Source organism: Zonotrichia albicollis, chromosome 1, assembly GCF_047830755.1.
Source record: "Zonotrichia albicollis isolate bZonAlb1 chromosome 1, bZonAlb1.hap1, whole genome shotgun sequence".
Classification (NCBI taxonomy): domain Eukaryota; kingdom Metazoa; phylum Chordata; class Aves; order Passeriformes; family Passerellidae; genus Zonotrichia; species Zonotrichia albicollis.
Genome location: NC_133819.1, coordinates 31834143 through 31845120, shown reverse-complemented (window position 1 = coordinate 31845120; position 10978 = coordinate 31834143). Strand labels below are relative to the sequence as shown.

Here is a 10978-nt window from a genome sequence, read left to right as displayed (position 1 = left end):
CCCCACTGTCCTGTGTGGTGCCCGCAGTAATAGTAGCACCTGCTTTACATGATGTTCTGTAGTGCACGACCAGAATCATTTGTGTTTAAACAGTTGCTAAATAGTTAAGGCTACATTTGAACATACAGATGTAGTGTAGACTACATTTGGTTGATTTAGATTTTGTTGGCCTGCTGTGCATGCTCTCTTTGTTCGAATGCAGAGATGAGTCCATAGCATCTGTCTGGACTGTACTAGTGAATTCGTTAACATGCCCTTTTACTAAAGGCAGAGACTGTAGTGATAAAGAAATTTTATATATGTAAACACCAACACAAGCCCAAACTGCACACTCAAGGCCATTCAAATGACAACCTTGCTATTGCTCCATTTCTCTACCCTAACTTCCCTCTTGGGATTTACCTGCTGTAGTAGCAACTCCTTTCCAAAGGAGTGGCTTTCTTTTTATTATATTCAGGTCTGGTGAAGAACATGATGTTTCTCTGATTGCCACTGGGAGTCACTCACCTTTCTCTAATGAGCTGTAGCTTTGTTGACAGCTTTTCTCAGTTAAAACTAAAATCTCATGTTGACAGTAGGCCTGAATTGTTGTTCCTGAACTTAATGCTTCAGTCTCAGGATGATACAGATTCAAAAGAACAAAATACGGTGTTTATCATGTGAAGGTTGTTAAAAGAGGAGTTGCAGCTCAAAAGGTGAACATGGTTTCCATTCAGGGACAGCCTACAACCCTACTACAGCTATTGCAATAACTGATTGCTTAAAAGTCCAGATGAAAAAAAAAACCTTAATTCTTACACTTTGCCCACCTAATTAAACCTCATGCTAATCACAGAATCACTGAGTATTCTGAGTTGGAAGGGACCCACAATACAGGTATTCTTAAGTACTTCCCTTTGTTCTTGGTATGTCTCCCCAAAAGCTTTATAAGCATTATGACCCAGTAAATAAAACATTCATAATTCTTTATATCTCTTTATTTAGAATTGGCAACTTTTAGTCAAGGTAAGAGAAAAAAACAGGATAGAGACGATTTTTGTGGGGTTTTATGTTTGTTTGTGGGTTTGGAGGTTTTGTTGGTAGGTTGGTTGATGGTTTTTTTTCTGTGGGTTAGGTTGTGGGTTTTTTTTTTTTTAATTGCAGTTATGTAGGTTACTTGATCCAGGTTGCTAGCATGTGCTAGCTACTACTCTATTCTGCACCTCTAAGGGTTGCAAAAAATATATAGAAGTTAATTTTTGTGAAATTTATAGTTTCTGGAATAGTCTTTAAGCTTCTGAACCTCAGTTGGATTAGAGCTGCTGCTTTACTACAATGCAGGCCTTGTTCAGACATACTTAACAGTTATTTAAGTGCAGGAAGTATATTTAATGATTAGAACATCAAGCTGGTATGAAATTTCAAGCCACAGTGACAAATGCCAGCAATCTAGCACCATGCCTAAGCTTCTTGGTGCTGTTCGTAGGGTCACAATGCTTTAGTGCAACCCTTGATGCAACTTCACTGCCTAATAGAGTCCCTGAACTAGGAGATCAAGCAATTTAAGTTCATTTCTTACCTTGCACAGAAGGCATACAGATACAGGCTCCTTTTCTTGCTGGGTGGTCATACTCCTCCTTGGTCTTTTGGTTACATCTGCAATTGAGCACACCTTATCCAAAGGCCAGTTGTTCCTGCTCTGCATTGCAGCTTAAAAAAAAAGTGCTTTCAGTAATTCTATATTCAGACAGTAATTCTAATGTCAGAACTGTCAGCCTCTTGGGCCATCATGCTCAAGCCTGAGACTGTGTGGGGTCAGCCCTTCTCCAGAGAATTATGGCAGCCCAGCCAGTGTCCTGTGAGGAGCTCCTGGCCACATTTCTGCTGGCCAAGTGAAGCATTGAGCTCAGTGCCATTGGAGACCATGCAGAATTTGAGCTACACTGTTACCAAGCGCTCCTGTGGTGTTCAGAATAAATGCAAACATACATTTACAGATTCACAGAATATTCTAAGGGAAGGGACCAACAATAATCATTGAGTCCAACTCCTAAATGAATGATACATATGGAGATTGAAACCTCAAACCCTGGTGTTACTAGCACCATGCTCTAACCAACTCAGCTAATGTTCTGTGATTGTGACAGGAAATGAGATTACTGCTTTATTCACTACACTGGTGAAAGTTTTCCATCCCCTACTGTGGCAACAACTACACAAAGAGGATTGGGAGACTTGATTTATTTTTCTCCTTAGCTTCATAACTCTTTTATAGAAGAAAACAGAATGGTACCATGATATATGCACTGAATTAGCTAAATAACAATGGTAGAAAAAGTTGCACTCTTAAACCTCTTTTAAACCTCTTTTTAAACTATACAATCAAGCTCTTATTTCCTTAGCTGCTCTGTCCTCACACTTCTGAGTAGCCCAAGACAAGTTTGGATTGTTCCCCTTGCTTTCAGGAAAGTATTATTCTAATCTTAAGGTGATTTTCATCTTTTTATTTAAGCTGTGATTAACTCTCCAGACAGCATCACAAACACAGCTAACACCAGTAGTTACAGAGAAATATCTGACAATGAAACCATATGCTTGGTGCCCTATACCCATCACTGCTGACCTGTCAGAAAGCACTGAGGATGGAACAAGCCAGAAAGCCTCACCACTGCTGGCAGCAGAAGGTCCTGTGTCCAGATGTCAAGTCCTTGGTGTCTCATGAGAAAATCAGTAATGCTAAAAGAGAAGCATCAATAGCTCTGGCCTCAGCTGTGTGTGAACTGCTTTTTTAGACAAAATAAACTACAGATTTCAAGTGTAGAGTCCTTTAATCTACAGAGAAAGTGCATTGCTGAAGTCACCAGAAAGTACAAGCGTATGTAAGTCTAAGGTGATTGTTTCAGTGGAATTTGTTGTTTTCCCCAAGTAAGTATGTCTGAAATCAGTTGTAGAAGGTGATCATCATGGTATGGGTTGCTGGCAGCAGAGAATGTGAGTATGCTCAGTCCTGTTAAATCTGCTGTCTTGGGGAGAAACCTGAACATCACCATAAGAAGCTGCCAGAATTTGCTAACAGCTGATGCCTTCTGGAATGCAAATTGTCTGATACCGTTTTCAATGGTATTTAAACTTCATATTTAAACTTCCAATGAGCCAGAGCAAAGTGCAAAAACCAGGAACATGAGGAATTCTGACAGAGGTTCTGAATAATGGCACAATGCAGCATACATTGCCATGAGGTATTAGAAGACTTTCCAGAAACAATCCCTGTTTCATCCATGTCTAACCACTGCTGATAGGGGGCTAACAAAAAGGAATCCCATAGGATGCTGAACATGCCTGGTACTTGGGACAAAAGGAGGTGAGAGAGCCATTGCTTTAACGGAGTGTTTGGTGTTCAAATGAAAACGGAATCTTGCAATTTCAATGGGGACCAATAGAGGAATCTTTGGTGCATGTCCCTGCCCTTGATGGTATGTTATGCCTTTGGATGGCTTTGACTGAGGGAAAGATTTTTTTCGTTTTTTTTTTTTTTTTTTTAAGGATCCATGCCATGTCCCTCATATCTTCCTCTTCAAGTTTTGTCTTGCTCCTTGACTTTTTCCCCTGCTTTTGCAACATCTGTGAGCTTAGTTTTGGCATGTTTTGGTCCCTTGCAATGCAGCTCATTTCCTCACAGCCTATTTTTTGAAGACACTAAACCTCCCGATTTTCTGTTTTTTTCAATTGCATTTCATTTGAGCCTATCTCCAGAGTATTTGCAAGCCTTTCTTTTGGGATTCGCAAGATTCCTTTTCCTGTTCTACGTCCACTTCAAGGGAAAACTAACTTTCATTTGGAGAAAATTTTGAAGAAATAAGAATGGAACAAGGCTGCTTGGGTTACACCACTGGAAGAGCTCTGCATGTAGCTAAATCCTGCCACTGTGGGTTACTTGCCAGTGGACAAATCTGTGTTTGGATGCATATGTTGTTTTAGTCCATGTGTCTGGCACAACATCACAGAAGAGTGTATATTGTGTGTATTGCTGCACTTCCATATGAGCAGAAAACTTCAGCTCCCCCTTTAGAGAAAAAGAAAAGGCAAACATAAAGAATAACTACTCTTTAATTTCCAAAAGAGCCACTAAACGCCCTGAAATTATTAATTTGTCTTCAGACTGAGGTCCAGCTTTTTGAAAGACCTATGGATCTCTGAAAGTAGAAGGCTCATCACCTTATTCTTTGAGGCAAACCAGAGCATAGGGTCTCCAGGCAATAGTCTTCCTGCATGATTTCTGCTATGTTAAGCTTCTCAGGAAGCATTTCCAGAATATCACCCAGGACCTTCTTGACCTCTTCAGGGCAATACAACAGATGCAATAGAGGTCCCAGCAAATCAACTCTTTCTGACTCTTCTACTTTCGAGTGTCTGATTTCTTCAGAAGAGCACAAATATCTCATTTTCTTAGATAAAAAACAGAGATGCTCCCTCCATCACCTTTGCTGTCTTCTTGGCAACAGTAGTGAGAGGAATGAGTGCAAACCAATTAACACTTAGCAGCTTCTATTTAGTTTTACATCTTCAGGTAACATTGACCCTTGAAGCCTACTAATGCGTTGTCCTGGACTTGGGATGACTGCTGTTACTAGGATACACCCTGGAATTGTCTTGATTTTCAGTCAAGTGTGACTTGATTTTTCAGTCAGTAGTTTGTATTTCTCTAGTACCTAATAGCTTCCATCACCCCCTCCACCACCCACAGTCCTTGCTGTCTCAGGCATTAGGCAAAACACAGCACAGGCACAGACATGGCTCACCCCCAGAAAGAGCTTCTCTCGCCTCAGGCTTGCTCTGGAACTGAGACAGAACATAAATGAAGAACAGTTCATAACAGTGCTAATGAGCAGGAATTGAAATCACAGCATTAATGCAGCTCAGCCTCTATTTCAGCCCTAGCTTTGGCAGGTTTAATGATGAATGCCATATGCTGTGGTCCAGACTCCCTAAAGTGGATGGGGACTGAGCATGAAAAGCACAAGCTCCCCCCAGGAGATGAAGCAATGTTTGACTACTTGCATGCAGAGCTGTTGCATTTCCACCTGCAAAGCCTCCATGATCTGATAGTGATAAGAGGGGGGAAAAAAGAGAAAGATTTTTAAAAAAGAGTACTCAGAGGAAAGGGAGGAAATAAAGAAAAGGATGGTGAAACCAGAGTGGCAGTTATAGGGGACTTTAATTAACTCTGGTAGGGATAAGGAACTGAAGGCTCAGTCTCACATCATGTACCAGGCTTTGGGGCATCTGGACATAGTTTCTCAGACCTACACTCAGAAAGGAGGATGCAGAAGATGGCACAATCTGAAAACAGAACTAGCTGAGATTTGTGATTACATTTTCATTCCCTGCTCCTTTATTCATTTACTCTCTTAAGCACCAGTGATGTTCTGTGCTTAAAACCCATTCTTTTAATTTTTTCTGGAAGGAGTTTGGCTATAATAATGTATCTGTGTGTCTGACATATCTGGACTATGAACAGAACTGCAATGTCCCAGCCAACTCCATATTAAGGGACAGAGCTAATCCTGGTATTGGGGTTGGTTTGTTTAACCCAGCATCTGATAATTTATCAGTAGGAATGTTATTGTTCTGCTAGACTCCAGGTTCTGTGGTCAGGTGCTGAGGCCAAGAGATGGTCAGACACCTTCCTTGGCCAGGATTCACCTCTTCAGACTACCCAGAAACTAAAACTCCCTGAAAACTTCCTCTTCCTTCACTGCTTGCAGAGGAAGTCTTGGAGCAGCCACAAAGCTCCTGCTCAGAACAAGTTCCCAAGAAGGGAAGCAGTGGGAGAACCTGCGCTTGGGCTGCTCTGGCATGGAAATCCTGCACACCACTGTGTGGCTGTGCTGTGGATGCAGCAGAAAAAGTCAGGACTGCAGGCTAGGAGGGACTTCCGCTGCTTGGCACAAGTGGGAAGGTGTAGGAAAACTACCCTAAGGAGTTTTATCATGCAGCAGATGGGAACAAAAGACAGAGGTCAAGACTAGACTCACCAATTCAACCAACCATGCCTTTTTTCTATTATTTTTGCTCTATTTGTTTATAAAAAAAAATAAAAGTGAGATAGATCCATACCTTGTTTCCCACCCCAAATAAATTCAATGTGAAAAAGAAATTGGTCCAAATATCTTCCTAGTGCATTACCTCTTGGCCAGGTTGGTGCATTATCGCTACCATTAACTCATCTGATCTTTTCTAAATTGATGCCTTCCCTCCACCCCCAGCCCCCAAAATTAAGTCTATTGCTGAAATAACTCAGTAAGATGTGTATTCCACCTGTTACTAAAAGCACTGATTAAGATACAATACACTGGATGAAGAACTTCACCTCTTCACTGCAGACTGGCCTGATCCCTCTCCCATGGAGATATGGCTTGCTTTTCCAAAGGAGATTTGAAGAGATTATCTGATGTTGACAAGAATCCCATCTCAGCACTGGGGTGCAGTCTATATAGTACAGGGCTTTCAGATGGAAGCATTTCATCTATGTATTTGTGGTATCCATCATAATCCAGATTTGGAGAGGCCAAGAAACATGGTGCCAAGTTCCCCTCCAAGCTGTGGGAAAAGAATCGATAATGTTACTGGTAATGCTGACACCAGAAAACATTCTCCTGTAGCTACAAGGTTTCAGAAATTTATTTGAAGTTTTCAGACACAACAGCTGCATGTTCTGATACAAGGGAACAGGGTTACCAAAGGATTCCCAGCATAGTTACTATTTGCATAATTTCTGGACGCTTCCATTTTCTGTGGAGTTGCTTCTTACTTCATGAGGATGCTTTGCATGTATTTTAAGGACTGTCACTACTCAGGCAAGTGTATTTTAAGTATTGCAAGTCTGCATCATCTCACCAGCCGAACAAGGATTCTTATGCCATTTTGCTACTTCACTGCATCTCTCCAAGTGCAGGAGTGTTGCATGGGGTTTTGTACAGCTGCTTTGGCCTCAGTGAGATAGACAGTGGTGACAATTTTAACGGGATTGAAAATTAAGGTCTTAATCAGCTCATTATTGAGCCAAGTACTAATAACTGCACTGTTCCTATAGAGCAGGAAGACCCTAACTCTGTCAGGATATTTAATATAAGACTTGGGACTTTGGAGCAGATTAAGATTTATGTAGACAGGATTTGGGTGAGATATACTCCCAGTGGGCTAAATAAAATAAAAAGTAATAAATAAAATAAGAATAAAAGCTGTAGCTGTCATATTTATTTTTCTAGACTTCCCCATCTCCTGTAAGAACTTCACTGAATTCAAAGAATTTCTCTGAACTTATTGTCATAGAGCTGCCTGCAATTTAAAAGAGGCTTGAAGTTGTTTTTGCTGAAAAATATTTCTAGCTCTAAGTGGTACTTTTCACAAAAGCTATTTCTTCCTAATGCAGGGTCCACTTCACAAAATCACAATAACATTTAACAGCTTCTGGCATTTAGAACGGTCTACAACAAGCTACTTCTCAAAATAACACCAGTAAGCACTTATTTCTGAAGTCATTTTGGTTCTGCAACCAGCCATTTACCTGTGCCTGAACTTGCACCACTAACCTCACCCACAATAAGCTGTATCTTAAGATGCCACTTTGAAGTAGTGCTGAGGTTTTGAAAAAAGCCCTGTTATTTACCTTGAGTGGAAGATCAATTCTGTCAGACAATCTGTACTTACCAGTCTCTCTCTGCTGGCACTTAAATCAGGTTTTACTGCATCTGTGGGAGTCATGTGCACAGGGGGAGGCTGTGGGTTACTGAGGTATGAAGCAGGAGCTTGCTGCCCTTCTGTCTTTATGACTGCTCCCAGGTGAGGTCTATCAAAGCTGACACACAGTGGGTTATTCTAATGGACCCATGTGGAATGAATTTGTAGCTAAAAGAACTCATCATAAGGCAAGAAGATAAAAAGAGAAGGCAAACTCCCCAATGAATACAAAGCCCCACTGCTGATGAAGGACCATCCATTCATTTGGCTGCTAGTCACTGAATGATTTTATGGTTTTACTGGTAATTCTGGACTTTAACTTTTTCCAATTACAGCAAGAAACTAAGAAAGAATCTTCACTGTTTAAAATACCAGTGGATCCACACTAAGGGTTGGGTCCCTAAACTTTCCAAAGGGCATACAAATAGCAGTGATTCTGTTCAGGTTTCACCACCTATACTTATTTTGCAATTATTTGAATGAAAGTTCAGGCTTGTGAAGGTTAATGGACTACCTAAAGTACTAAAGCAGTAATTCTTTACTTATCCATAGGCTAGAGGCAGAGCTGGAGCCGATAGGATGAGCTTCCCACCATGCCCCCACGACCTCAGCTGTCATGTGGAGAAATCAGCCTCTTTGGAGGTCAGGAGTACAGTGGTGTTTAGCCTTTCCATCTCCATGGCAACTTACTCTTGGGCATCTTCTTCTGAGCAGTTACTTCCAATTGCCTTCATCTGAGTGTGGCTCTTTGACATATGAAATTCTGCTTCTTTGGGACCAAGGAGACACCAGCCCTCTGCTCTCGCTCACAGCCGAAAGGCAGGCTTCAGCCCACTGCCAGGGGTGAAAGGGGCACTTTTCCCAGCTTATCCTGCTCCACAAATGGCCTGCTCACACCTAACATGATAATTTTTAATTTTTTTTCCTCACAAATGAACTTTTGTTTTACCTTTGGACAATGAAAAATAACAAGTCTGGAAAGGGTGCTTGAAAAATCTCTTGGCTGTTTTTAGCAAATTGTGTACAATCAGTTCTCTAAAGTGGCTTCTTCAGCAGCTGAGAAGAAGCAGACAGGGTTTTAAAATATTTATATACAGATCAAAAAGTACATATATATAATACATATAGTATATATCTATATTATATATGTGTGTACACATATACACACACCCCTGTATAAACATCCACATTTGTTATTTGAGTATATGAAAACAGATTATAGCAGTTTCCATGCAAAACTTCTTAAATTAAAGTTAAAACAACATTTTCTTTTTGTAGCCTCAAAAATTTCAGCATTTGCTGCTGATTAGAAGCAACTTTGGCAATCTGGCCCTTTGGAGTCATGGATGTTCCACATACACTGCTGTCCAGGATGAAAACTCAAAAATGAAATTTGAATAATTCAGTATATGTCAGCTGGTAATAACCTGACAAATCTACAGAAACAGATGTGAGAAGGTAGCAGAAAATTAGAAACAGTCTTACAAGCTATTTTTCCTATTTTAGAAAGAGTGAGGTGCAAGGAAATGTATAACATTTCCATTATTTTTTGAGGAAGAAGATGTGCAAAGAGTAAGTTAAAGTTCTGAGGATAGTGCCATTCTGGATTGCTGAAACTGGTGAGTTTATCAGTTACATTGGTTAAAGTGCAGTTCCATAAGAGATACTTGCCCACGCCTACCCAAAACTTTCTAAATGGAAGCACCTTAAAATAATTTTCCTAGGAAAATGGAGACCTAAGTGTATCCAATGTCATTAAGCTCACTATACAAGCAGTGTTACAAAGCACTGAATTCAAGTTCCCAATTAATTGTAGTTGCAAAAGCAGACAAGCAGTAGGACATCTCACAAACCCTTTCAACCAAAATCTGCTCAGGATAAATCATTGACAAAATTGATTCCCCCACAGCCAGACAAGACCTTGCTGCAGGATAGATGAGAAAATGTGTGGTCTTCTCTTTCCCTTAGGTTAAACATATTGTGTTTTCAGAGCTTTAGGTTACATATGAAGGTTCTCACCACGACTGGGCTGAGGAATTATTGCAGACAGATCCAGCGGAGCCTGCAGTCCTAGGCACCCATTACGTGGCCACCTTACATGATCTCACCAAGGATTCCTGTGGAACCCACCTGAGGAACAGAACACATCGCTGAATAAAACAAGTCAGCTGCTTAAAGAACAAACCAAAGCTGTTCTGAATAAACACTGCTAAGAGACATAAAAGAAGCCCAACTACCTCCTTTCAGAAAGCTTCATCGTTATACATTTGCATTGCTAGGTTTGGTTTTTCAGCAAATAATATTAAAACCAGATTTCTTTTATTTCAATGTAACGAGAGGTATCTGAGCAAAAATAGAAAATTTGTGACTAAAAATCAGTAATCGTGTAAAATGCATTATCCAAGCTTTATGTTTCCTACCTTAGCCCTTATAAAAAAACTTTAGAGAAAACCACATTTTCAGAACACTACATTATATGAGAGAACATAACTTTGCGAACAAATGCATGTATTTTCCCATACAGATCTTTAAAAACATAATCCTCATGAGTGACAGGAAGGTAACCTACTGTGCCTTTCTTGGAGGATAAATAAAAAACTTGTATCTGATTGCAGTCTTTTATATCTCCTCACTAGGGAACTTTTAGTTACTGAAATTCTACATTATTTGAAATTGGGAAGTATTCAAGAACTTTGGTAAAAATTGAATTAATATTAATCCCATTACTGCACCATCCTATAAGCATTAAGTTTATTGTAGAATTCTAGTCATAATGCCACCGAGAAAGCATGTGGTTAAGGGTGGTAAAACATTTTATTCAAGGAACCACTGTCTTTCTCTTTTATTTGGCTTCACAGCATTTGAAGCTTCTTTTTGCTCCCCTTCGGTTTGCAAAATATGCCAGTTTGTGATTAAACCTTTGCAGACAGGAACCTTTATGCCCTTGGGGGCAGTATTTGCCTCCCAACAGTTTGAGTAAAAACTTAATTATAGGCTTTAAATATTACATGATGTGACAGAACAGAACAAGTAAAATAGTTGCAGCTATTCCAGCCTGCTTGCTACATAAACTTGTATGCAGCAATTTGATTATGTGAAATGCTAATCCATCTTTATTTTAAACTGGTTCAAAGAACAAATGAAAAAAAAATTTAAAAAGCCACTGGAATATAATATGCAGTGCTGCATGCTTGTGATGAGAAGGCTGAACAGAGAATCCCTGTGAAAAATGCCAGCAACTTGGGTTTAGAACGGAATG

The 10978-nt window shown here is 40.1% G+C and overlaps 1 protein-coding gene across 28 annotated transcripts in view; it reads right to left on the bottom strand.

Annotated features, from left to right (window-relative positions):
• Positions 1-10978, bottom strand: part of LOC106630213 (dynein axonemal heavy chain 11) — a 137465-nt gene that overhangs the window by 9527 nt on the left and 116960 nt on the right. For 25 of the 28 annotated variants that reach the window (XR_012579523.1, XR_012579509.1, XR_012579511.1 and 22 more), the window contains one exon: positions 1559-9849. The gene's annotated coding sequence lies outside the window, so the exon portion shown is untranslated. The remainder of the gene's footprint in view (positions 1-1558; positions 9850-10978) is intronic. The other 3 variants (XR_012579524.1, XR_012579505.1, XR_012579512.1) reach the window with 3 other exon arrangements.